This window comes from Drosophila mauritiana, chromosome 2R (genome assembly GCF_004382145.1).
Source record: "Drosophila mauritiana strain mau12 chromosome 2R, ASM438214v1, whole genome shotgun sequence".
Taxonomy (NCBI): domain Eukaryota; kingdom Metazoa; phylum Arthropoda; class Insecta; order Diptera; family Drosophilidae; genus Drosophila; species Drosophila mauritiana.
The window spans coordinates 1,444,062-1,467,345 of record NC_046668.1 but is presented as its reverse complement, the minus strand read 5'-3'; positions in this window follow the sequence as shown (position 1 = coordinate 1,467,345).

Here is a 23,284-nt window from a genome sequence, read left to right as displayed (position 1 = left end):
AACGAAGAGATTAAGATGGGCAATGGGCATTCAGCCAATCCTCCTTCAACGAGCGCTAAGTCAGCTCGCAGTGCCGATCAGGAAAATATTGTTCAGCAGCCTAGCTTTAGGACACATACCTACTGCCTGGAGTATAGCAAAAGTGGTCTTCATTCCAAAAGCTGGAAAGAAAGACATTACTGATCCGAAGTCGTTCAGACCCATCAGCTCGACATCGTTTTTGCTAAAAACGTTGGAAAAGCTAGTGGATGTCAGCATTAGAAGCACTCTGCTTGTAGAGCATACGCTCCAACGGACGCAGCATGCCTACAGGACGGGCAGATCAACTGATACTGCCCTATATCACCTGAAAAGCCTTATTGAGGATTCACTGACTTATAAGAAAGTGGCGTTATGTGCCTTCTTAGACATACAGGGTGCTTTCGACAATACCTCCCATGAGGCTGTCAACGCACCAGCAGATGGCTCAAGTCACTACTGGCATCTAGGCGTGCCACGTCCACTATAGGTGGACAGTCGACCACAGTATCTACCACAAGGGGTTGCCCTCAAGGGGCTGTCCTCTCACCTCTCCTGTGGAGCCTTGTGGTAGACGAGTTGGTGGAAGGACTGACCCGCAGAGGTATACTTTGCCAAGGCTATAAGACTGACAGAATGTCGCATTGCCAGCAATGAAGTTAAGTATCTTGGGATAACCCTTGACTCCAAACTTAGCTTAAAAACTCATGTCGATAACACAATTGATAAGTGCACCAAAGCACTTTTCACGTGTAGAAACATTTTTCATTTTTCATTTAATTATATAATGCAGCGCTCGTAAGACGCCGCAGTCTGCGATGGTAAATGCAGCTGAGTTTTATTCTTAAATCTATGTTTGAGGCCTATGACTGCGCTAATCATCTCCCGCGTGGTCATATCTCTTGACACTTCGGCAATAGGCCAGGCCGCTGCAATCGTACTTATCTGTAGTTGCCACTTATGCTGTCCTGTGACATGTTTATTGCAGCCCGTAAATAGAACACATTTATAGTTTGCCTACTTATCATGTCTAAACACATATTTAGACAGGCACTATGCAGCCACTTTTTTGGTGAAGGCCAAATTTGCTCTCTTTCCGTCCGCTTACGCTAAGAGCGTAAGAAATATAAAAATAGAATTGGCTTGCTTGTGTGAGTAAAAACTAGAGACGAGAACGCGTATATGTGTGCGTGCTGTGCTAGAAGACGATTTTCGGGCAGAAATCAATTCTGATCGAAGAAACAAATTTACATATTTGGAGTTATGTCCAATTTCGTAGCAATATGATGACATAAAAAATTTTTTTAAATTCGTTTGTTAAAATCGCCGCTCGAATTAGCTACCGTTTATTATCGCAATTACTATTTCCGCTTATAGTTCCGTACTTCACTATTGCAACAAAACGAATTTAGTTGAATATAAACTCTATTATATGCGAAAAGATCAAAAAATCGAGGAGCTCTGCGTATAGTCAACTTTAAGCAAACGGGCTAAGAGAAATTAAAAGGAAAAACCAAAAATTTGGCGCGCTTTTCTTCCCACCCAAAAGTGCGCACTTATTAAAAATATCAAATTGGAATTGACCAAAAAAAAAAAATTAAACTGAAAGCTGAATAATGCGCATTTTAAATAATAGAAATGGTTCATTTACATACATCATATTAAGACAAAAGACTTAATAAGTATACTAAATAATTAAAGCAAATACAAAGGAAATTATTATAACTACTGTAATATGAAACATAAATTTTCCAAAAAGAAGACATTACATTGAGAAATAAATATTTCATAATAATAATTTCATAAGTAGAAAATAAAAATTAATAAAATAAATAAAAATATGAAAACTGTTTATTGCAAAAGTCATATCTGGAGGCACGAAGTGCGGACACAAGTAATTTTTCTCACGTCGCAAGCTGAATACCCTAATGAAAAGTATTTTACTTTTCGAAATTTATTTTGTGATGTACATAAATTCGGCTATTACTATTTCTAAGCTTTATTTAAATAATAATAACGTTAAGGCAATGCAAAACAAGAATTTTTCGCATGGTGCCAATTCATCAAAAAAAATAATATAGATTTAAAGTCTAAGAACTTCTAAGATGAAGGTCATATTTTGTCAAATTTACAATGCATGAGCACACGTGTGCACACATACAGTTGTCTGCTATCACTATATGCGTATAATAGAGCTGTTCGCTGTAGCGCTCTCCGATCTCTCGCTCTCTCGCTCTCGAACAAAAACTCGAGAGAGCCTGGAGCCACCTCTTGAGCCACGACCAAAAAATGGTATGGTGTTACGCATCTTGTTATTCTAATGTCTTTGAATGATGTGTGTGGGTTTATGCACAAAGTCAATTCCTTTTGCACAACCAAAACGACACGAATTTGGCAGTAGGCAAAGAAAAAACCGAAAATGAAACGAGAGCAATATAGATTAAAACAGCTGTGCTCGCTCTCTATTGAGAGAGAGGAGCATAGCATTAAGGGGAATGCAAAATATATTGCTGCATAAATAAAAAAACGGGACCGAGTACGGGATCGAGTACGGGACCGAGTACGGGACCAAGTTGGGGACCAGTACGAAACCGAGTACGGGAGAAAGTACGCGACCGACTACGGGACCGAGACCGAGTACGGGACCGAGTTGGGGACCGAGTACGGGACTAGTACGGGACCAAGTACGGGACCAGTACGGAACCAGTACGGGACCGAGTACTGGACCAGTACGGAACCAGTACGGGACCGAGTACGGGACCAAGTTCGGGACCAGTACGAGACCGAGTTCGGGACCAGGACGGGACCAAGTTCGGGACCAGTACGGGACCGAGTACGGGACCAAGTTCGGGACCAAGTTCGGGACCAGTACGGGACCGACTACGGGACCGATTACGGGACCGAGTACGGGATCGAGTACGGGACCGAGTACGGGACTGAGTACGGGACCGAGTACGGGACCGAGTACGGGACCGAGTACGGGACAAAGTACGGGACCTGCTACGGGACCGAATACGAGACCGAGTACGGGACCGAGTTCGGGACCGAGTACGGGACCAGTACGGGACCGAGTACGGGACCGAGTACGGGACCAAGTACGGGACCAAGTACGGGACAAGTACGGGACAAGTATGGGACCAAGTACGGGACCGAGTACGGGACCGAGTACGGGACCAGTACGGGACCGAGAACGAGACCTGTACGTGACTGAGTACGGAAACGAGTACGGGACCGAGTACGGGACCGAGTACGGGACCGAGTACGGGACCGAGTACGGGACCGAGTACGGGACCGAGTATGGGACCGAGTACGGGACCGAGTACGGGACCGATTACGGGACCGAGTACGGAACCGAGTACGGGACCGAGTACGGGACCGATTACGGGACTCAGTATGGGACCCAGTACGGGACCAAGTACGCGACTAGTACTGGACTGAGTACGGGACCGAATACGGGAACGAGTAGGGGACCGAATACGGGACACAGTAAGGGACCGAGTACGGGACAAAGTACAGGACCGAGTACGGGACCGACTACGGGACCGACTACGGAATTAGTACGGGACCGAGTACGGGACCGAGTACGGGACCAGTACGGGACCGAGTTCGGGACCAGTACGGGACCAAGTTCGGGACCAGTACGGGACCGAGTACGGGACCAAGTTCGGGACCAAGTTCAGGACCAGTACGGGACCGACTACGGGACCGAGTACGGGACCAGTACGGGACCGAGTTCGGGACCAGTACGGGACCAAGTTCGGGACCAGTACGGGACTGAGTACGGGACCCAGTACGGGACTGAGTACGGGACCCAGTACGGGACAAAGTGCGCGACTAGTACTGGACTGAGTACGGGACCGAATACGGGAACGAGTAGGGGACCGAGTACGGGACAAAGTACTGGACCGAGTAAGGGACCGCGCACGGGACCGAGTACGGGACCGAGTACGGGACCGAGTACGGGACCGAGTACGGGACCGAGTACGGGACCGAGTACGGGACCGAGAACGGGACTGAGTACGGGACCGAGTACGGGACCGAGTACGGGACCGAGTATGGAACCAAGTACGGGACCGAGTACGGGACCGAGTACGGGACCGAGTACGGGACCGAGTACGGGACCGAGTACGGGAGCGAGTACGGTAGCGAGTACGGGACCGAGTACGGGACCGAGTACGGGACCGAGTACGGGACCGAGTACGGGACCGAGTACGGGACCGAGTACGGGACCGAGTATGGGACCGAGTACGGGACCGAGTACGGGATCGAGTACGGGACAAAGTACGGGAGTGACTACGGGACCGAGTACGGGACCGAGTACAGGACGGAGTACGGCACCGAGTGCGGGACCGAGTACGGGAGCGAGTACGGGACCGAGTACGGGACCGAGTTCGGGATCGAGTTCGGGACCGAGTACGGGACCAGTACGGGACCAAGTACGGGACCAAGTACGGGACCAAGTACGGGACCAGTACGGGACCAGTACGGTACCAAGTACGGGACCGAGTACGTGACCGAGTACGGGACTGAGTACGGGACCGAGTACGGGACCGAGTACGGGACAATGTACGCGACCAGTACTGGACTGAGTACGGGACCGATTACGGGACCGAGTACGCGACAAAGTACTGGACCGAGTACGGGACCCAGCACGGGACAAGTACGGGACCGAATATCCCGACCGAGTATTTTTTTTTTTTTTCGCCGTGTTGACACGGTGATATGATTCATCTACAAAGGTGCTGCAAATGAGGAGTGATAACATTTTCGAAAAGTTTTGGGATATCCGACAATTTAGAGATTCCTCTGTAATTGCTTGCATCCAGTTTGCTACCTTGTTTGTGAAGAGGAATCACAAAGGACTCCTTCCATATATGAGGGAATTGTGAAGATTCCAAAGATAAGGTAAACAGTTTCAGTAGAGGCATGCACAAGGCTTCCGCACAGAATCTGAGCACACAGCCAGGGATTCCAGGGATTAAGAACTTGTTTTTCGCTTAGTGCTAACGAAATTATAAAACTGTTTCGGATCCTGTGGTAACTGAAACTTACTACGGTTTAAATAATTTTTGTTGCACTGAGCATTGAGCACGGTAAAGTTTAACCGAGCGCTTAATATTTACAAAGGATGGACTGAGAACCGGTATTTTTAAATTTCATATAGAGTATGGACTTCACATTTCTTAGGTGTGTCAACTCTTTATTAAACCAAGGAGGTTTAGGATAGTACATCGGAACACAAGAGTCAAAAAATGATTTAAATGCGGTATAAAACATATTAATCGCATCCGCCCTTATGTTGCAGGAGTAAAGATCGGACCAATTAAAGCCAGCTATAAAATTGTTTAGCCTCCGAAAATTTGCCTTGCGAAAACAGGGAATTCGCTTTGTTGACTTCTCTGAATTTACTTTAATACCGTACCTATGTCGATTTCCACCTCGAAAGTAGGATGATATGGATCTTCAGGTTGAGTAAGAGGTACTACCCTGGACAGAAACACACTTTCAGGACTTGTTACAAAACATAGATCCAAAAGTCGACCAAGAGAATTTGGAATATAATTAACTTGCGACAGCGATAAGTCGAGCAAGCCGTCAATAAGGTCAGGTTGTGCTAAAGGGAGAAGGATATTCGATTGTTTTTCTGGGGACCACATTGTGCCAGGTATATTAAAATCACCTAGAACTACCAATTGGTCCCTGAGAGAAAGTTTATTCAAGATGGACTGGATAGCGGACAGATGATTCTGATATTCTGGGAATTCAGAAGATGGCGGAATATAGGAGCAGGTAATATAAATTGATCTGTCGGAAAAAGACAGCTTTACACATAAGAATTCCGAGTTACGGGAATCGTCCAAAGTAACTCCTCCGACGCGAGGGTAGATCTAACCGCAATTAAGACTCCACCTCCCCGTCTGGTGGGACGGTCAAACCTATATATAGTGTACATACCTGGGAAGACTTAGGAGTTAAGTATCTCCGGCTTTAACCAAGTCTCTGTGAGCACTATAATGTGAGATGCAAATGAAAGACTATCACAATACAATTTCATTAATTTGCTACGCAAGCCTCTAACATTTTTTCCACTTTTATATTATCGGCTTTTGTTTTGTCTTGGCTTTTGTTTGTTTGGATGTATGACAATACATCCGACGATGTTTGATTAGGGGAAAGCCGAGAAACGAAAATTTGTTTCTTTAGTGGAACCACCGCGAGGGGTTTTGGCCCTGCAGATTGTATTTCTGAAGCGCCAACTTGTGCCGGTAGTCCGGACTCAATGTTCCCTTGTGGTGGTAAACTAATCGAGACAGATGGAATGACTGGTTGACCAGTGCAGACAATTCGGAATTTTTAGCAATCACAGGGTGGGGTCCATCCACAGCTGATTGATCGGATTGCTCCGAATCTTTTTTAGCTGCCGATCTTAGCAGCATATGTGGATTTGCTGCGATTGACAGCTGATCAGTTGTGGAGTCCTGTTGATCATTTGCCCGTGGTTGCGGGGCCTTAGGCCGCCTACCACCAGCGGCTTTTTTGTGCTTTTAAGATTCATCTAATAGCTTAAGGCCATTAAACTGTGAATTAAGCGCGGAAAGAAGATCATCGGCTCGACGAAAACTATCTCTAGCTACGCCAAAACTGTTGATCAGTTCTTTCAAGCCACCTTTAGTTTGGCGCATAAACGATTTCATCTCGTTCGCAACCACAAGGCAAGCATCGCAACAGTAATTTAGATTTTTCCCTTTGCTAGGTCATCACTTGTACGGCCATTAAAACCAGCGCACTTAGTATGCACCATTCTATCACATAGCCAACAAGTCATTTTTGGCTGCTCAGGTTTTATAACCTGGCAACAATTTTTATAAAAACAGACAACATTTACGGTTTCCATGTTTAACTGAAATCAGACCACTGTCCACGAAAACACAAGACCAAAACTTTCAAGCGAGCTGTTAAAAGAACCGCACGAGAGCAGTCTCCACGCTGAGAAATTTAGATTTTGTGTGGGAGAGCGAAAGAGAGAGAGAGTGAGAGCGAAAAGTGCAGTCTATGTGCATGCAAAAAACGACAAAACACCAAACACCACTGCGAACAACGCACAAAAAGGGAGAGTAAACAAAACACAAAGACGAAAAATGCAAAATACTTTATATATTTGTTTAAACTACTGCACAAATCACAAAAGAATCACTCGCGAAGCGAACGGATCTTTAATAATTATGTTTAAATATATGATAATTACAGAAAATTATTTAAAATCCACGGCTGGTTTAACAAGCACAAAATAAAAACCGGGGAGCAAAAAAAAACACGACCGTTCGCTTTGAAAGCTAATAGACGCCGGTCCCGTACTCAGTCCCGTACTCAGTCCCGTACTCGGTCCCGTTCTCGGTCCCGTACTCGGTCCCGTTCGGTCCCGTATTAGGTCCCGTACTTGTCCCGTGCTCGGTCCCGTACTCGGTCCAGTACTTTGTCCCGTACTCGGTCCCGTACTCAGTCCAGTACTGGTCGCGATCAGTGTCCCGTACTCGGTCCCGTTCTCGGTCCCTCACTCGGTCCCGTTCGGTCCCGTACTCGGTCCCGTATTTGGTCCCGTACTTGTCCCGTACTCGGTCCCGTACTCGGTCAAGTACTCAACCCCGTACTTGTCCAGTACTGGGCCTGTACGCGGTCCCGTACTTGGTTTCATACTCGGTCCCGTACTCGGTCACGTACCCGGTCCCGTACTCGGTCCCGTAGTCCCGGTCCCGTACTGGTCCCGTACTCGGTCCCGTACTGGTCCCGTATTTGGTCCCGTACTTGTCCCGTACTCGGTCCCGTACTCGGTTCCGTACTCGGTCCCGTACTCGGTCCCGTACTCGGTCCCGTACTGGTCCCGTACTCTGTACCGTACTCGGTCCCGTTGTGGTCGCGAACTTGGTCCCGTACTCGGTCCCGTACTCGGTCCCGTACACGGTCCCGTACTCGGTCCCGTACTCGGTCCCGTACTCGGTCCCGTACTCGGTCCCGTACTCGGCCCCGTAGTCGCTCCCGTACTTTGTCCCGTAATCGGTCCCGTATTGGTCCCGCACTTGGTCACGTAGTCGGTCCCGTACTCGGTCCCGTACTGGTCCCGTACTCCGTCCTGTACTCGGTCCCGTACTCGGTCCCGTACTCGGTCCCGTACTTGGTTCCATACTCGGTCCCGTACTCGGTCCCGTACTTGGTCCCGTACTCGGTCCCGTACTTGAGCCCGCAGTCGGTCCCGTACTCGGTCCCACACTCGGTCCCGTACATGGTCCCTTACTCGGTCCCGTACTGGTCCCGTACTCGGTACCGCACTGGTCCCGTACTCGGTCCCGTACTCGGTCCCGTACTGTCCCGAACTTGGTCCCGTACTTGGTCCCGTACTCGGTCCCGTACTTGGGCCCGTACTCGGTCCCGTACTCGGTCCCGTACTGGTCCCGTACTTGGTCCCATACTCGGTCCCGTACTCGGTCCCTTACTCGGTCCCGTACTGGTCCCGTACTTGGTTTCGTACTCGGTCCCGTACTTGATCCCGTGCTCGGCCCCGTACTCAGTCCCGTACTTTGTCCTGTACTGGGTCCTGTACTCGGTCCTGTACTCGGTCTCGTACTCGGTCCCGTAGTCGGTCCCGTACTCGGTCCCGTAGTCGCTCCCGTACTTTGTCCCGTAATCGGTCCCGTATTGGTCCCGCACTTGGTCCCGTACTCGGTCCCGTATTCGGTCCCGTACTTGGTCCCGAGCTCGGTCCCGTACTTGGTCCCGTGCTCGGCCCCGTACTCAGTCCCGTACTTTTTCCTGTACTCGGTCCCATACTCGGTCCCGTACTCGGTACTTAGTTTCATGATCGTCTATTAGCTTTCAAAGCGAACGGTCGTGTTTTTTTTTGCTCCCCGGTTTTTATTTTGTGTTTGTTAAACCAGCCGTGGTTTTTAAATAATTTTCTGTAATTATCATATATTTAAACATAATTATTAAAGATCCGTTCGCTTCGCGAGTGATTCTTTTGTGATTTGTGCAGTAGTTTAAACAAATATACAAAGTAGTTTGCATTTTTCGTCTCCTTGTTTTGTTTACTCTCCCTTGTTGTGCGTTGTTCTCAGTGGTATTTGGTGTTGTTTTTTTTTGCATGCACATAAACTGCACTTTGCGCTCTCACTCTCTCTCTCTCTCTTTCGCTCTCCCACACAAAATCTAAATTTCTCTGCGTGCAGACTGCTCTCGAGACTTTTAACAGCTCGCTTGAAAGTTTTGGTCTTGTGTTTTCGTGCACGCACAGTGGTCTGATTTCAGTTGAACATGGAAACCGTAAATGTCGTCTGCTTTTATAAAAATTGTTGCCAGGTTATACCATATATTACCCCCTTATTCCAGTAGACTACTTTTAATTAATTTACCATCCCTAGCTAACCGTAGAACTATGCTTGGAACAGTTTTTATTTGTAAACTTATTCGTGGGGAAGTTGAGAGTCCCGACTTGATTAGTCGGCTTAACTTCTCGGTTCCAAGTAGATTCACTAGAAACTATATACCCCTTATCTTAAATCATTGTAGATCTAATTATGAGTTGCATGACCCTTACAGAGTTTTATGTTCTGACTATAATAGACTTTATCCTATTATCTGTAATCTTGACTCTCTGCCGCTATTAAAACAATCGATTTTATCTTTTCTATTACATAATTAGATCCTACTAACACTAATATTTAACATAGTTATTCCTAATTATATTCATTTCCTCGTTCCTATTCTATTTTTTATATCGCGTCTATATCTTCTCGCGAATCGAGCCGTACGATACACGGCAGCGCCCCTCGGTCGGTTGGGCGGGAGGTGTGGCCGTGGGACTCGTGCGATAAAAAATAAAAAAAATAAAACCTGAGCAGCCAAAAATGACTTGTTGGCTATGTGATAGAATGGTGCATACTAAGTGCGCTGGTTTTAATGGCCGTACAAGTGATGACCTAGCAAAGGGAAAAATCTAAATTACTGTTGCGATGCTTGCCTTGTGGTTGCGAACGAGATGAAATCGTTTATGCGCCAAACTAAAGGTGGCTTGAAAGAACTGATCAACAGTTTTGGCGTAGCTAGAGATAGTTTTCGTCGAGCCGATGATCTTCTTTCCGCGCTTAATTCACAGTTTAATGGCCTTAAGCTATTAGATGAATCTCCAAAGCGCAAAAAAGCCGCTGGTGGTAGGCTGCCTAAGGCCCCGCAACCACGGGCAAATGATCAACAGGACTCCACAACTGATCAGCTGTCAATCGCAGCAAATCCACATATGCTGCTAAGAACGGCAGCTAAAAAATATTCGGAGCAATCCGATCAATCAGCTGTGGATGGACCCCACCTTGTGATTGCTAAAAATTCCGAATTGTCTGCACTGGTTTCTCAACCAGTGATTCCACCTGTCTCGATTAGTTTACCACCACAAGGGAACATTGAGTCCGGACTACCGGCACAAGTTGGCGCTTCAGAAATACAATCTGCAGCGCCAAAACCCCTCGCGGTGGTTCCACTAAAGAAACAAATTTTTGTTTCTCGGCTTTCCCCTGATCAAACATCGTCGGATGTATTGTCTTATATACAAGACAAAACAAAAGCCGACAATATAAAAGCGGAAAAATTTAATTTCTCTTATGCTAGGGACATATCATCTTTCAAGATAACTGTCCCAAACGAGCTCTTTTCGACCATATGTTCGGGTGATTTTTGGCCGGATAGTATGGTGGTAAAAGAGTTTGAAGCTAAGACCAAAAATAAGAAAAAGGTGCCCGTGGGAATTAAACTTCCCTCACGTGGCCAGACCACTGCACCATCCGCCTCTTCATCTTCTTCCTCTTCAAAAAACTAACTACAAAACTTACTATCTCCTATCAAAATGTTAGAGGCTTGCGTAGCAAATTAATCAAATTGTATTGTGATAGTCTTTCATTTGCATCCCATATTATAGTGCTCACAGAGACTTAGTTAAAGCCGGAGATACTCAACTCCGAAGTCTTCCCAGGTATGTACACTATATATAGATTTGACCGTCCCTCCAGACGGGGAGGTGGAGTCTTAATTGTGGTTAGATCTACCCTCGCGTCGGAGGAGTTACTTTGGACGATTCCCGTAACTCGGAATTCTTATGTGTAAAGCTGTCTTTTTCCGACAGATCAATTTATATTACCTGCTCCTATATTCCGCCAACTTCTGAATTCCCAGAATATCAGAATCATCTGTCCGCTATCCAGTCCATCTTTAATAAACTTTCTCTCAGGGACCAATTGGTAGTTCTAGGTGATTTTAATATACCTGGCACAATGTGGTCCCCAGAAAAACAATCGAATATCCTTCTCCCTTTAGCACAACATGACTTTATTGACGGCTTGCTCGACTTATCACTGTCGCAAGTTAATTATATTCCAAATTCTCTTGGTCGACTTTTGGATCTATGTTTTGTAACAAGTCCTGAAAGTGTGTTTCTGTCCAGGGTAGTACCTCTTACTCAACCTGAAGATCAATATCATCCTACTTTCGAGGTGGAAATCGACTTAGGTACGGTATTAAAAGTAAATTCAGAGAAATCTACAAAGCGAATTCCCTGTTTTCGCAAGGCAAATTTTCGGAGGCTAAACAATTTTATAGCTGGCTTTAATTGGTCCGATCTTTACTCCTGCAACATAATGGCGGATGCGATTAATATGTTTTATACCGCAATTAAATCATTTTTTGACTCTTGTGTTCCGATGTACTATCCATTAACCTCTAAACCTCCTTGGTTTAATAAAGAGTTGACACACCTAAGAAATGTAAAGTCCAGACTCTATATGAAATTTAAAAATACCGGTTCTCAGTCCATCCTTTGTAAATATTTAAGCGCTCGGTTAAACTTTACTGTGCTTAATGCTCAGTGCTACAAAAATTATTTAAACCGTTGTAAGTTCCAGTTTGCACAGGATCCGAAACAGTTTTATAATTTCGTTAGCACTAAGCGAAAAACAAGTTCTTACCCTTCCTCGCTATTTTTTGAAAACACTACGGTTACATCGGATCAAGCAATAGCCGATCTATTCGCCAAGTTTTTTCAAACAACATATTCAACTTTACCTCATTCCGAACAGCCATACTCTTATGCGGTATCTAAGTCGAATTTAATATTTTGCCCCACTATAAACGAAAGCTCACTGCTTAACGATCTTCAGCGTGTTAAACCGGTCTATTCGCCAGGTCCCGATGGAATCCCTGGCTGTGTGCTCAGATTCTGTGCGGAAGCCTTGTGCAAGCCTCTACTGAAACTGTTTACCTTATCTTTGGAATCTTCACAATTCCCTCATATATGGAAGGAGTCCTTTGTGATTCCTCTTCACAAACAAGGTAGCAAACTGGATGCAAGCAATTACAGAGGAATCTCTAAATTGTCGGCTATCCCAAAACTTTTCGAAAATGTTATCACTCCTCATTTGCAGCACCTTTGTAGATCTATCATATCACAGTGTCAACACGGTTTTATGAAACGCAGATCTACAACCACTAACCTCTTGGAGCTAACTTCTTTTGTAATACAGGGTTTCAAAAATAATCTTCAAACAGATGTCATCTACACTGATTTTAGTAAAGCATTTGACTCTGTTAATCATTACCTTCTAATAAAAAAACTTGATCTTATAGGTTTCCCTGTTTATCTTCTAAATTGGATTTCAAGCTATCTGAATGGCAGGACACAACAAGTCCTCTTTAAAAATTCGTTATCTTCTATTCTCCGAGTTACATCCGGTGTCCCACAAGGGAGCCATCTTGGTCCGCTTCTTATTACCTTATTCATTAACGACCTCCCCTTAATAATAAAACATTCGCGTGTACTTATGTACGCAGACGATGTTAAATTATGCCTCCAGTACAAGGACACTTCTTGCCATTTGGACTTACAATCCGATCTAGACCGATTTCAAATATGGTGCCGTGATAACATATTAAACTTAAATGGCTCCAAGTGTAAAGTTATGACCTTTTGTCATGCCAACCCAATACGCACGACTTACACTCTAAGTGGGTGCTCTCTGGACAGAATAACACGAGTTGATGATCTTGGTGTTCTTCTGGACCCAAAACTAAAATTTTCGGACCATATTTCGTCTATTGTCAACAAGGCCAGGGGTGTGCTTGGTTTTATAAAAAGGTGGTCTAAGGAATTTGATGACCCTTACTTGACTAAAATCTTATTTATTTCGTTAGTCCGTCCGATTCTCGAGTACGGATCACCTGTTTGAAGTCCACAATACGCAGTCCACTCGGACCGCATTGAATCGGTCCAAAAAAACTTCTTACTTTTTGCCTTGCGGCGCCTAAATTGGGATGCAAACCATATATTACCCCCTTATTCCAGTAGACTACTTTTAATTAATTTACCATCCCTAGGTAACCGTAGAACTATGCTTGGAACAGTTTTTATTTGTAAGCTTATTCGTGGGGATGTCCCGACTTGATTAGTCGGCTTAACTTCTCGGTTCCAAGTAGATTCACTAGAAACTATATACCCCTTATCTTAAATCATTGTAGATCTAATTATGAGTTGCATGACCCTTACAGAGTTTTATGTTCTGACTATAATAGACTTTATCCTATTATCTGTAATCTTGACTCTCTGCCGCTATTAAAACAATCGATTTTATCTTTTCTATTACATAATTAGATCCTACTAACACTAATATTTAACATAGTTATTCCTCATTATATTCATTTCCTCGTTCCTATTCTATTTTTTATATCGCGCCTATATCTTCTCGCGAAAAGAGCCGTACGATACACGGCAGCGCCCCTCGATCGGTTGGGCGGGAGGTGTGGCCGTGGGACCCGTGCGATAAAAAAAAAAAAAAAAAAAAGTACGGGACACTGTACGCGACCAGTACTGGACTGAGTGCGGGACCGAGTACGGGACAAAGTACTGGACCGAGTACGGGACCGAGCACGGGACAAGTACGGGACCAAATACGGGACCGAGTACGGGACCGAACGGGACCGAGAACGGGACCGAGTACGTGACCGAGTACGGGACCGAGTATGGGACCCAGAACGGGACCGAGTACGGGACCAATACGGCACCAGTACGGGACCGAGTACGGGACCTGTACGTGACCAGTACGGGACCGAGTACAGGCCCAGTACTGGACAAGTACGGGGTTGAGTACTTGACCGAGTACGGGTCCGAGTACGGGACGGAGTACGGGACGAAGTACGGGATCGAGTACGGGACCGAGTACGAGACCGAGTACGGGCCCAAGTAAGGGACCGAATACGGGACATTGTACGGGACCGAGTACAGGGCTGAGCACGGGACCAAGTACGGGACCGAGTACAGGGCCGAGCACGGGACCGAGTACGGGAGCGAGTACGGGACCGAGTACGGGACCGAGTACGGGACCGAGTACGGGACCGAGTACGGGACCGAGTACGGGACCGATTACGGGACCGAGTACGGGACCAAGTTCGGGAACAGTACGGAACTGAGTTCGGGACCAGTACGGTACCAAGTTCGGGACCAAGACGGGACCGATAACTGGACCAAGTTCGGTACCAAGTTCGGGACCAGTACGCGACCGACTACGGGACCGAGTACGGGACTGAGAACGGGACCGAGTACGGGACTGAGTACGGGACCGAGTACGGGACCGAGTATGAAACCAAGTTCGGGACCGAGTACGGGACCGAGTACGGGACAAAGTCCTGGACCGAGTACGGGAACGTCCACGGGACCAGTACGGTACCGAATACGGGACCGAGTACGGGAGCGGGAACGGGACAAGGTACGGGACCGAGTACGGGGCCGAGCACTGGACCAAGTACGTTACCGAGTACAGGACCGAGTACGGGACCGAGTACAGGACAAAGTACGGGACTGAGGACGGGGCCGAGCACGGGACCAAGTACCGGACCGAGTACGGGACCGCGTACGGGACCGAGTACGGGACCGAGTACGGGACCGAGTACAGGACCGAGTACGGCACCGAGTACGGGACCGAGTACGGGACCGAGTACGGGACCGAGTATGGGACGGAGTACGGGCTCGAGTACGGGACCGAGTACGGGACCGAGTATGGGACGGAGTACGGGCTCGAGTACGGGACCGAGTACGGAACCGAGTACGGGACCGAGTACGGGACCAAGTACGGGACCAGTACGGGACCGAGTACGGGACCGAGTACGGTACCGAGTACGGTACCGAGTACGGTACCGAGTACGGTACCAGTACGGGACCGAGTACGGGACCGTGTACAGGACTGAGTACGGGACCGAGTACGGGACCGAGTACGGGACCGAGTACGGGACCGAGTACGGGACCGAGTACGGGACCGAGTACGGGACCGAGTACGGGACCGAGTATGGTACCGAATACGGGACCGAGTTCGGGACCGGGAACAGGACAAGGTACGGGACCGAGTACGGGGCCGAGCACTGGACCAAGTACAGGACCGAGTACAGGACCGAGTACAGGACCGAGTACAGGACAAAGTACGGGACTGAGTACGGGGCCGAGCACGGGACCAAGTACGGGACCGAGTACGGGACCGAGTACGGGACCGAGTACGGGACCGAGTACGGGACCGAGTACGGGACCGAGTACGGGACCGAGTACGGGACCGAGTACGGGACCAGGTTCGGGACCACAACGGGACCAAGTACGGTACAGAGTACGGGACCAGTACGGGACCGAGTACGGGACCGAGTGCAGGACCGAGTACGGGACCGAGTACAGGACCGAGTACGGGACCGAGTACGGGACCGAGTACGAGACCGAGTACGGGACCACAACGGGACCAAGTACGGGAGCGACTACGGGACCGAGTACGGGACCGACTACGGGACCGAGTACGAGACAGAGTACGGGACTGAGTTCGGGACCGAGTACGGCACCAGTACGGGACAAAGTACGGGACCAGTACGGGAACAGTACGGAACCGAGTACGGGACCGAGTACAGGCCCAGTACTGGACAAGTACGGGGTTGAGTACTTGACCGAGTACGGGTCCGAGTACGGGACGGAGTACGGGACGAAGTACGGGACCGAGTACGGGACCGAGTACGAGACCGAGTACGGGACCAAGTAAGGGACCGAATACGGGACATTGTACGGGACCGAGTACAGGGCCGAGCACGGGACCAAGTACGAGACCGAGTACAGGACCAAGTACGGGACCGAGTACGGGACCGAGTACGGGACCAAGTACGGGACCGAGTACGGGACCGAGTGCGGGGCCGATTACGGGACCGAGCACGGGAAAAACTACGCGACCAAGTACGGGACCGAGTGCGGGACGGAGTACGGGACCAGTACTGGACCGAGTACGGGACCGGGTACGGGAGCAAGTACGGAACCGAGTACGGGAGCAAGTACGGGACCGAGTACAGGGCCGAGCACGGGACCGAGTACGGGACCGAGTACGGGACCAAGTTCGGGAACAGTACGGAACTGAGTTCGGGACTAGTACGGTACCAAGTTCGGGACCAAGACGGGACCGATAACTGGACCAAGTTCGGTACCAAGTTCGGGACCAGTACGGGACCGAGTACGGGACCGAGTACAGGACCGAGTACGGGACCGAGTACGGAACCGATTACGTCACAGAGTACGGGACCGAGTACGGGACTGAGTACGGGACCGAGTACGGGACTGAGTACGGGACCGAGTACGGGACCGAGTATGGAACCAAGTTCGGGAACGAGAACGGTACCGAGAACGGGACTGAGTACGGGACCGAGTACGGGACCGAGTATGAAACCAAATTCGGGACCGAGTACGGGACAAAGTCCTGGACCGAGTACGGGAACGTCCACGGGACCAGTACGGTACCGAATACGGGACCGAGTACGGGACCGGGAACGGGCCAAGGTACGGGACCGAGTACGGGGCCGAGCACTGGACCAAGTACGGGACCGAGTACAGGACCGAGTACGGGACCGAGTACAGGACAAAGTACGGGACTGAGGACGGGGCCGAGCACGGGACCAAGTACGGGACCGAGTACGAAACCAAGTACGGGACCAGTACGGGACCGAGTAAGGGACCGAGTACGGGACCGAGTATGGGACCGAGTACGGGACCGACTACGGGCTCAAGTACGGGACCGAGTACGGGACCAAGTTCCGGACCAGTACGGGACCGAGTACGGGACCGAGTACGGGACCGAGTATGGGACCAAGTATGGGACCGAGTATGGGACCGAGTACGGGACCGAGTACGGGACCGAGTACAGGACGGAGTACGGCACCGAGTACGGGACCGAGTACGGGACCGAGTACGGGACGGAGTACGGGACCGAGTACGGGACCGAGTACGGGACCGAGTACGGGACCGAGTACGGGACCGAGTACGGGACCGAGTATGGGACGGACTACGGGCTCGAGTACGGGACCGAGTACGGGACCGAGTACGGGACCGAGTACGGGACCAAGTTCGGGACCACTACGGGACCGAGTACGGGACCGAGTACGGGACCAAGTGCGGGACCAATACGGGACCGATAACGGGACAAAGTACGGGAACGACTACAGGACCGAGTACGGGACCGACTACGGGACCGACTACGGGACCGACTACGGGACCGACTACGGGACCGTGTACGAGACCGAGAACGGGACCGAGTTCGGGACCGAGTACGGGACCAGTACGGGACAAAGTACGGGACCAGTACGGGACCGAGTACGGGACCGAGTACGGGACCAAGTGCGGGACCAATACGTGACCGATAACGGGACAAAGTACGGGAGCGACTACGGGAGCGACTACGGGGCCGATTACGGGGCCGACTACGGGACCGAGTACGGGACCGAGTACGGGACCGAGTACGGGACCGAGTACGGGACCGAGTACGGGACCAAGTTCGGGACCACTACGGGACCGAGTACGGTACCGAGTACGAGACCAGTACGGGACCGAGTACGGGACCGAGTACAGGACCGAGTACGGGACCGAGTACGGGACCGAGTACGGGACCAAGTTCGGGACCAATACGTGACCGATAACGGGACAAAGTACGGGGGCGACTACGGGACCGAGTACGGGACCGACTACGGGACCGTCTACGGGACCGAGTACGAGACCGAGTTCGGGACTGAGTACGGGACCGAGTATGGGACCGAGTATGGGACCGAGTTCGGGACCGAGTATGGGACCGACTACGGGCTCGAGTACGGGCTCGAGTACGGGACCGAGTACGGGACCAAGTTCGGGACCACTACGGGACCGAGTACGGTACCGAGTACGAGACCGAGTACGGGACCGAGTACGGGACCGAGTACAGGACCGAGTACGGGACCGAGTACGGGACCAAGTGCGGGACCAATACGGGACCGATAACGGGAAAAAGTACGGGAGCAACTACGGGACCGAGTACGGGACCGACTACGGGACCGAGTACGGGACCGAGTACGGGACCGAGTACGGGACCGAGTACAGAACCGAGTACGGGACCGAGTAAGGGACCGACTACGGGCTCGAGTACGGGACCGAGAACGGGACCACTACGGGACCGAGTACGGGACCGAGTACGGGACCAGTACGGAACCGACTACGGGACCGAGTACGAGACCGAGTACGGGACCGAGTTCGGGACCGAGTACGGGACCAGTACGGGACAAAGTACGGGACCAGTACGGGACCAGTACGGTACCGAGTACGGGACCGAGTACGGACCGAGTATGGGACCGAGTACGTGACCGAGTACGGGACCGAGTACGGGACCGAGTATGAAACCAAGTTCGGGACCGAGTACGGGACCGAGTACGGGACAAAGTACTGGACCGAGTACGGGAACGACCACAGGACCAGTACGGTACCGAATACGGGACCAAGTACGGGACCAAGTACGGGACCGGGAACGGGACCGAATACGGGACAAAGTAAGGGACCGACTACTGGACCGAGTAATGAAACCAAGTACGGGACCAGTTCGGGACCAAGTACGGGACAAGTACGGGACCAGTAGGGGAACGAGTACGGGACCGAGTACGGGACCGAGTACGGGACCGAGTACATCAAAAAAGAGTAAATACAAACCAGTAAAACTCCATAAATATAGACCATCATGGACCCTCCCCAATCTAATAGACACATCAGAATCCATAAAAAAGAACAAACATCTCCAGATCAATACAGAAAATTATACGAACACACAAAGAATAACCTCAAAACACATAATTTCATATTCACTGACGGTTCAAAAATTATTTACACAATATCATTCGCCATTACAACGGAGACAGACGTCTTGAAATACGGCATACTGCCCCCATATTCATCCGTCCTCACCTCCGAAACAATCGTCATCCTAAAAGCAACAGAACTTATTAAAAACCGAATAGGCAAATTTATTATCTATTCCGACTCCCTATCAACAATAGATTCAATCCAAAACACAAATAATAACAACTTTTACACCAGCAGAATACGATCGCTAATAACGCAACATGCTCCTCAAAAAACCAATCAAAAAACAAAAACTCATACTTTTCCTCAAAAAAAAAAAAACAAATTATACCTCAAAATCTAAAATCAAAACAGGCAAATGTACATAGCAAGCCAGCAATTAGTTAGCAAATTATATATTAACTAAATTAAGATATAATAGCATAGTAAATCAATATAGCTGTAGGTCCCGTACCCAATGCTATACTATTTAAGTTAGCCTAGTTTTGTAACATATTCTCTCTATCATAATAAATAAATAAATATTAACATTTTGCAGGAGTGTGGGCGTGGCGTTTGTGGGCGGTAGAGCGGGCGTGGATATCAACACATTTTCCAAAATTGTGGGCGTGGCAGTTTTTGGCGTTGGAGTGGAGTGGTCAAAAGATTTTTGTCAAATCGATAGAAATTTATAAAACTAATAAAAAATATGAAAAAATATCACAACATTTTGCAACAATAACAAGATACGTAACGCCATACAATTTTTTGGCACGCGATTTTTTGGCCGAGGCTCTAGAGGTGGCTCCAGGCTCTCTCGAGTTTTTGTTCGAGAGAGAAAGAGCGGAGAGCGCTACAGCGAACAGCTCTTTTCTACGCATACAGTGATAACAGACAACTGTCCTAAGAACGACAGTTTAATTAAGTTATGCAGCAACTGTGGCGAAAAACACACAGACAACTGGCGAGGATGCATTGTTTACAAGGAACTCAAGAGTCGACTAAAGAAACGAGTGGATTCAGCACGAGATCGTATCACACCAACAACTCACAAAGTAATGGAACCGACTACGACCGACAATGCCAAAATCTTCCTTTGCAAGTGTACTAAAATCAGGGATCCAAGTACCGACAGCAGTCACCTCCAGCATCCAGCATAAAATTCACCAAACACAAATAGACTAATAAACACACAGAACATGCAACAGCAGCCTATTGGCCTTGAAGAGATTATGCTCTCGATGCAGCAAAGCATGGAAGACTTCATGACCTTCATGCAAGAAACTATGCAAAAGCTTATGAAGAACCAAAACATCCTTATTCAAATGCTCTTTTCTTCTAAAACAGGATAATGACTCCCTTAATAATAGCTACCCGGAACGCTAATGGCGTTTCGCGGCACAAGCTAGAACTTGCTCAGTTCTTAGCCGCAGAAACATTGAGGTTATGTTACTCTCAGAGACTCACCTTACCGAAAAGTACAACTTCCAAATACCAGGATATAAATTTTACTTTACGAATCACCCGGATGGCAAGGCCCATGTAGGCACTGGCATACTAATACAATTGCGAATTAAGCACCACTTTTTTGGTAATTTATGTACCTACAATGTACCTCTATAAACCTCCAATGCCATAACGGTGCTCTCACTCTGGCTGCTGTCTATTGCCCACCTCGCTTCACAATCTCTGAGGAAAAATTCACAACACTTTTTGACTCGTTTGGTGAAAGGTTTGTTGCAGCTGGCGATTGGAATGCCAAGCACATGTACTGGGGATCTCGGATAGCGAACCTCAAAGGAAAACAGCTGTACAACGCAATCATCAAACCGCAACTCGTTTGCTGTTAACATAGATTTAACAGAGTTGGCTAAGTAGTTTTGAAAACTTTAAAGAGAGGGTATGTTAAGTAGTTTGGAGCTTGATGCAAAGAATATACAGTTGATTTTATTTCGTATTGAGGATTTTGTACTGATAAATTTTATATTATTTAGAATGGATCGGGTTGAAATTCTTGCGCTGCGCGTTGATGACCTACGAAATAAGCTGTCTGAGTTACATTTGCAGACAAGTGGTACTAAAAGCATGCTGCAGTAGCGGCTCCTTGCTCACTACAGATTAAACAATGAAGAACAAAACATTTCGGACGCTGAGTCAGTAGCAACTGCACCAATGATGACAAATGAAAATAATAAGTCATGGTTTACTCTAAAAGATGTCGAAGGTAGTATTTCTGAATTCTCAGGTACTATAGATAGTGTTGATGTTGACCAGTTGATAAATGAGGTAGAATAATGTGGGAGTACAGTTCAGTGGATCCAATTACAAATGTTTGTCTATGCGAAGCAGCTTTTGTGCTGCTAGATCGTTTGTCAAAAGTCAACAAAACATTCGAAGTTGGGAAATATTGAAAACTGTATTGCTAGATGAGTTCGAAGTTAAAGTGTCATCAGCAGAAATACATCGAAGATTAAATAGTCGGCAAAAGAAAAAAGATGAGAGTTGACATGAATTCTTGTACGCACTGATGGAAATAGCTAAGCCAGCAAAGCTTGAAGATGAGAGTATTATAGATTATTTCATTAGTGGCATTCAGGATTCCCCTGCAAACAAAGTAGTGCTGTATCAAGCAAAAACATTAAAAGAGCTAAAACTTAGTTTGGTTGTTTACAAAAAAGTTTGTAGTTCAAGCAAGTCATTAAACAAGCCTGGATCATTCGTTGATAAACAGAGTTCTGAGTCCAAGAAGATTAACAGTGACAACAAGACACGTAAATGTTTTAAGTGCGGTGATGATACCCATTTGCTAAAAGATTGTAGGAAGAAAGATTTTGTTTGTTTTAAGTGTAACCAACCAGGACATCGCGCATCAGAGTGTAAAATAGATGGAAAAGTTAAGCAGGATCAAAATACAAATGTTGTACAAGATAGGAAGGAAGAGTTAAAGCCATTAAGCATTTTCACTCCTTCAGGCTTAGAGTTGAAAACTGTGCAGTATAAGTCAATGATGTTTCAAGGATTAGTTGATACAGGTGCTGACCTTTGTCTTATACGCAAAAGTGTTTATACTAAGTTGGGCAGAAATAAGTTGACAGGCTTAGCGAAGTATTTGACTGGCATAGGTGATAGCCAGGTGCTTACATTCGGTAGCTTTATAATTTCGGTTGAGGTAGATGGTATAGACATGCAAGTTGAATTTCACGTAGTTCCTGATGAGGATATGGGTTTTGATTCGATTTTAAGAAGAACAATCTTAAACAGCGTGGATATGAAAGTAACCAAAGGTGGCACAGAGTTTATAAGTCGAGTTGTAAACCAAAAAAAAATGTTGATAGTCAGAGAATCCAGCCATTGGACAAAGGATCATGTGCTGAGTTGTTTGTTGAATTCAAAATATGTGCATGTTGGGGGTGGAGCAGGCTGACATATTGGATGAGGTTGATTTATCACATTTGAGTAGTGTGCAAAAAGAAAAAGCTTTAAGTCTAATCGGAGATTATAAGCCAATTCGAAATTGTTCGACACCAGTGAAGATGAAAAAACTGTTAACCGATGATTTACCAGTATTCCAACAACCAAGACGTTTGGCAGAGTGTGAACAAAAGATTGTGGATGATCAAGTTCAGGAATGGTTGCGAGACAAGATTATAAAGCCGAGTGTGTCAGAATACGCATCACCAGTGGTGCTTGTTTCGAAAAAGAATGGGAAAAAACGATTGTATTGTGACTATCGGAAATTAAATGAAAAGATAATGCGTGATCACTTTCCAATGCCTCAGGTTGACTTTGTTATCGAAAAGCTTCAGAGTGCTTTGGTGTATACGACTTTGGATTTAACTAACGGTTTCTTTCATGTGCCCGTTGAGTTGGAATCCCAGAAATATACCTCCTTTGTAACACAAAAGGGACAGTACGAATTTCTGTATGTGCCCTTTGGTATTACAAACTCACATGCAGTTTTTACTGCAGTCTTAAGGGAACTAATCAACAGTGGAGATGTAGTAGTATACATGGACGATGTGATTGTGCCCAGTGATAATGTGTGTGTAGAATTGGTAAAGCTGGAGAAGGTGTTGAGTGTTGCCAGTGAAAATG